Raw genomic sequence first — 6000 nt, 5'->3', positions numbered from 1 at the left:
GTTAATTAATGTCTAAATGTTTGGTTCTTTTCAAAACATTTTTAAGGTTATGTTTCCTATTATAACTTTATTGTGGTCAGAAAACTTACTTATTTTATTTTTGTTTTTGAAATTTATTGAGATTTGTTTATAGCCCATAATATGGTCTATCTTGATGAACTTTCTACATGAGATTGGAAAAAATATTCATTCTGTAGTTGTTGGGTGCCACGTTCTATAAATAAAAACTAGGTTAAGGAGTTGGTAGTGTAGTGTCATTTTCATCTTTCATATCTTTATTGGTTCTATGTCTAGTAATGTATTCATGATTGAATGAGAGAAGTTAAAAAGTCAACAACTATAATTATGAATTTCTATACATCTCTCTTTAATTCTGACAGTTTTTGCTTCATTACATTTGATAATCTTTTATTGGGCTCATATATTTATACCTATTATACTTTGAAAATATATCCATCCTTTTATCATTATCCAATGTCCTTCTTTCATATTCCTCTTCATCTTGAAGTTGATGTTTTTCCAATGTTGGTATTGTCATCCAACTTTCTTTAACTTACTGTTGTTTGCTTAGTGTATCTTTTTTCATCTTTTTGCTTCAATCTTCTTGTATTTTTGTTTCTAACATGCATCTCTTATAGACAGGATAAAATCGATCCTTTTAAAATTCTGTTTAGCAATCTTTTCCTGGTATAATTATGATCATTGTTTTATTTAGGTCTCTAACTGCTATTGTTTTTGTATCTGTCTGTGTGTGTGTGTGTGTGTGTATGTGTGTATGTCCTAACTTTTCTGCCTTTTTGGGGATTAATAAAACTTTTTAATTACTCTATTAGATTTCTAGATAGATAGATATAATAGTATTGTATTATTTTTAGTGGTTACTCCAGGCATTGCAACATATACCTTTGACTTATCCCAAGTTAATGTCTTAAATTAGGCAAGGACTGCATACATTTGTGTTCGTTTGTATATCTAATTTATTTTTATTTCTTGAGGTCTAAGATAAAATTTATCTTGAAGAACTATATTCAAAAATATAAAATTAAACCCAATCCAAATTCATTTATATGTCTCATATAATAAATGTCTGCAGTTAACAATGATAAAACTCAGAGAAACCATACTAGCTTTGCTATTTTTATTTTATTTTATTTTTGAGACGTAGTCTCGCTCTATCACCGAGGCTGGAGTGCAGTGGTGCGATCTTGGCCCACTGCAACCTCCACCTTCTGGGTTCAAGAGATTCTCCTGCCTCAGACTTCCAAGTAGCTGGGATTACAGGCATGCACCACCACACCAGGCTAATTTTTGTATTTTTAGTAGAGACGGGGTTTTGCCATATCAGCCAGGCTCATCTTGAAGCTTTGCTATTTTAGCAACTTGTAAATATGTTCAAAATGCAAATATTAGAATTAATACAGGATACTGGATACAGGCTACCAGCAGCCACACCAAAAAACCCTAAATTTGACACACACACACAAACCCAAAACACTGCTTATAATCAATGCAATGAGCGACAAAGATCAACACCGGCAGTCTAATCAGACAATTATAGTCTATTATTAAGTAGGAATATAAAACAATGCACATCTTATGGTTGTGAACAAATGCTTGATAATTTTCGAATTACTAAAACGTTAACCATTGAAATATATTTCTTTTAAGAGTAAGAAGGAAAAGGCAACCTCATGTATTTTTAGCAAAGAATTTTGTTGCAGGACTTTTCCTTAGTTCAGCTAAAGATGGGGTCCTTGTTCCATGGTCATGAAAATTTAGGCTTGAAGACTATTTGAAGAGTGAGAAAAATGGGATTTATTAGGCATAAAGGAAAAAATGGGGAAACAGAGACTCTTAGTGAAGTGAGAGCCTGTGCTTCCTGCCCTTGGCCTTCCATCCTCACAGATTAAATCCCAGATTCCACACAGGAACAGGAAGAGGAGGGGCCAGGCTCCTCCCAGGTGCAAATGACCCGGACTTCTGTGGCTCCACCTCAGTGCTCAGGCAGATTGGAGTTTTGCCAGGGAACTCTTCCCCCCTGGATGTCTCAATTTGATCCTTTCTTCATTCTTTAATCTAATATTAGAAACAGGCAAATATTTGAATCATTTTCATTCTTACATAATATATTAACTAACTTATTACTTACCAAAAATAGAAAAAAATTTATTGTTTACCTATGCAAATATAATTATGCATTTATATAACTCATAAAGCTTTACTCAACATGCTTTATTTTTTATTTCTTTATTCTAGCAATCATTGAAATATAGCAATACTAGTTTAACTTTCAACAACTGAGAACACATCAACTTGTGCTAATCCTGATTAAAAACCTAAATTCATTTTCAATTAAAACAACCCGACTTTACTAAGGAATAATTACCATCTAAAAAAGGCACAGAAAAGGCCATTGTTTTGTGTTCTCAAATGTATTAAGCAACTCTTGATAATAAGAAGAATTTAATGAGCCAATATGTGTGAAATCACTGTTTTAAAAGACAGGAATTTAAAATACTATGTTGAATTGTCATTCCAAGTAAAGCAAATGAGCTATCCACTTTGTCTTGTATGGCTTTTAGTTTAGTTTTTATTTGTGCCTTTTGAAGTAGGAAGGCAGTTTTTGCTAACCTGGTTTTATAGATGAGGATACTGAGAAATACAGTCATACAATTAATAATCTGTAGGGTGGGTCAATTACTGATGTTTGACCCTGAGCCCATTACTTTTTTAACAGACTTACATAGATTCAACTGAAATATAAATTCTCTTGATTTTGACTTTAATCTCACCCAATATTGGAGAAGTCCTTTATAGAATCTGAAGGCAGCAACAATCTCATTAACTAGCTCTGCAAGACAGAAAAGCTCCTGCGCAGTTTTCATGCTGATCAGAAACATGCTAACCAAAATAAAAAGCATCAAAAACAGAGGAGGGAAAACGGGAAGGAATAACAATAGAGCCAGTGGAAAAATAGCCCTATCTGGGAAGAGTTTTGAAGATCAAGTTCAATACTGGTGAGAAGTTGGTAGTACATAGGAATGTTACAATTAGTAATTAGTGCTGCCCAGCCAAAGTTTCTGTTAAGTTAGAAATGTTTTAAAAATTAAAATAATAATAATAACATGCTTGGTAGTTGAGAGGAGCTCTGTGTTTAATTGGCACATTTGATATATGTTGACATTATACCCAATATAAATATATTTCTGGTGGGGTTGTATATGTTTGGGGAGATGAGGAGAAATCAATGGGCGTATTTTTAAAGGCTAATTTGTGTTTTGTTTGTTTCCTCCAAACAGGGTGGAGGCAGTCAAAAGGCCACTGATCAAGGCCTTTGGGTAGTCTGCAATTTAATTAAGACCAAATTACAAATTCTAATTACCTGGCACCAAAGAAGCCAATGTGTGAATGCTTGTCTAGAATAGAATACACTCTTCAAGGGCTTCTCTTCTTGGATTCAACTAGTCTCTCATCAGAAAAGACATGAAAAGATTTTGTGTTAATCAATTTTCTCATCCTCGATGAATTAAAAATATAAACGATGCAAGTCTGAAAAACATAAAATGTAAGCCAGTTAAAACATTATCTTTATAAAGAAAATGGCATTTATAATTGTAAATTGACTTTCTAATTTTATATTTAAGAAAGCAAAAGAAGGAAGATTAACATGTATTGACTATTATATTACCAAACATTTGGCTAGAAACTTAAGAGGTCCGTTCTTTTATTAAAATAACACCACGAATGGATGCAGTAGGGATGAGAAAACTGAGTATGGGAGTAGACATGTATATTAAAAATTATTTAGCCAAGACTTACATCCCAAAGACATCTACCTTCAACGCCCGTGATCCTTTTAACCTATCACCATCTTACATTCCTTTTCTCTTTTCTCTGTTCCATACGTAATAATTAATTACAGTAATTGTGAATGAGATTTTTTTTTATTTCCTTGAAGAAATAAATAGAATCCATTCACGTCCACTCTTAACAGATTATATTGGGGTGAGGAGGGAAAGGAACACAGAGAGCTTAAAAAGGAAAGCTTTGTCTTTTAAATAGCAATTCCAAAACCATATGGATGCAGTCATTTAGCATGTAATCAAGATTCCTTTTGAAAGGTGACAAAATTATTTTATTAGAGTCAAATGATTGCTTATATCATAGAAATATCATAGAATCAGAAATTATAGCTCACAAAATCCTTGATTTCTCTGGGGGCAGATTAGACCATAAACTCAGGTGCTCCTTCCCACTTATTCCAAGTCGTATTCTCCATTTCAACACTAATATCAAAGCTATTGTTACACTCTTAGTTTACAGTTTGTTTGTGTCACATTTTAAAAATATAAATGGTTAGGTGGCCACACGAATGAATGGGGCTTTGTAGCTGAGATTGTCACAAATGGCTCAATCTGGAGAAAAAAGAAAACTGGATCCTTATCTAATACCACATTCAATGTTAAAATTACAATATATTCAATAGATTAAAGGTCAACAAGTGAAAAGTCAGACAACAAATTTAACAGAAGAAAAGATAGTGTAACACCTTGTGATATAGGAGTGAAGTAAGACTTTCTAAACAAAATCCACAAACACTGAACTATAAAAAATTCAATTACAACTCAACATGAAGAATTTATCTTAAACAAAAACACCATGAATAAAATCAAACAAGCGATGATAAGAGCTAATACCTATATAGTGTTTACTGTGTGCCAGGGAGTACTTATGCTCATTTTGCTGATGACTCAAAAAGAAAACCAACAAAAATCTAGTTAAGTAACTTGTCTAAGCTTACTTGGAAAGTAAATGAAGAATCCATATTCTTTACCACTATGCCATACATTTTCCCTCTGCCCAATTGAGAGAAATATTTGCAATATCAAAAAATATCAAGGACTGACTAAGAATATGCAAAGAGCTCCTGCAAATCATCATTATCAACAATAATCAGAAGAAAGATGAAAACAAATGAAAAATGAATAAAGCTTACATTAAAGCATTTGACAAAGCTGAAAGCATCAAAACAACAGACTCTAAACCACATTAGAAACGGAAAACTGTAAATTAAAACAAGCAGATATTGCTTTATACTTCTTAAGCTCGCACATTTTAAACAGCTGGATAAGTCAAGTTGGTGTTGGAATATAAGCAGATGTTGAAATACAGGAACACTCTGTATTACTGGTGGGATTCAAGTCTGGTGCAACATTTTGGACAATTTACGGCACAATTTTGAGTAAATTGAAATATTTGCTTACACCTGGGTTTACATCCCAAAGAAATTCTCATATAGGCCCCTCGGGAGACATGAGTGTAGATATTAATCACAGTTTTATTTTGGAGAATGAGATGTTGTAAGTAGTGTGGTTGTCTATGACTGGGGAAATGTATTTGAAAAACGTGGCGGGTGCACATCATTGAGGGTAATGCAGCAAGAGTAGATAGTGGTCATATAGACGTAGACAGAGCTAAAGAAGGAAACAATGGGGAGATGAAAAATAATAATAACAATGAGAAGGAGATAAAATCTACAATACAATACCATATTTATAAATTAAAATAATATGCACCACAACCAACAATAGACATGTTATAAAAGCATATATCAACAAAATGATGCATAGAAAATACTTCTGAAAAGTAAATGTTGACTGAGAGTAGGGAATGAGGTTAAAAATGAATAAAACATTTAGTCAACAAGAGATGGGTCTTGTATAGATCAATGTTGATAATTTTCCATGAAATGAGAGATGTAATTACTTCAAGCAGTTACACTCAAAGTCTAACAAAAATAGAAAGAAAAGGTAATTTTTTCATTGATGTTAGACATTAGATGAATAAGGTTTTATTAATCACCATGCAGTTTTTCTACATTATAATTTGCATTCTTCTTCTCAAAAATACCTGTAATAGAAATATTACTTGCCATTTACAGATAAGAGAAGGTCTAAATATGAAATGATCTGCTAGGAACTGACAAAGCTAGAAGACAAT

The 6000-nt window shown here is 32.6% G+C and overlaps 1 long non-coding RNA gene across 1 annotated transcript in view; it reads right to left on the bottom strand.

Moving 5' to 3' along the window:
* Positions 1 to 1124: 1124 nt before the first annotated feature.
* LOC104002123 (uncharacterized) overlaps positions 1125 to 6000 on the bottom strand; it is a 191392-nt gene continuing 186516 nt past the window's right edge. The window contains exons 3-4 of the long non-coding RNA XR_010150986.1: positions 3383 to 3549; positions 1125 to 2076 (exon numbers count right to left, since the gene is read on the bottom strand). This is a non-coding gene — a long non-coding RNA (uncharacterized LOC104002123). The remainder of the gene's footprint in view (positions 2077 to 3382; positions 3550 to 6000) is intronic.

This window comes from Pan troglodytes, chromosome 15 (assembly GCF_028858775.2).
Source record: "Pan troglodytes isolate AG18354 chromosome 15, NHGRI_mPanTro3-v2.0_pri, whole genome shotgun sequence".
NCBI classification, from domain to species: Eukaryota; Metazoa; Chordata; class Mammalia; order Primates; family Hominidae; genus Pan; species Pan troglodytes.
Note: the sequence above shows the minus strand (reverse complement) of the source record. Positions and strands in the feature narration are given on the sequence as shown.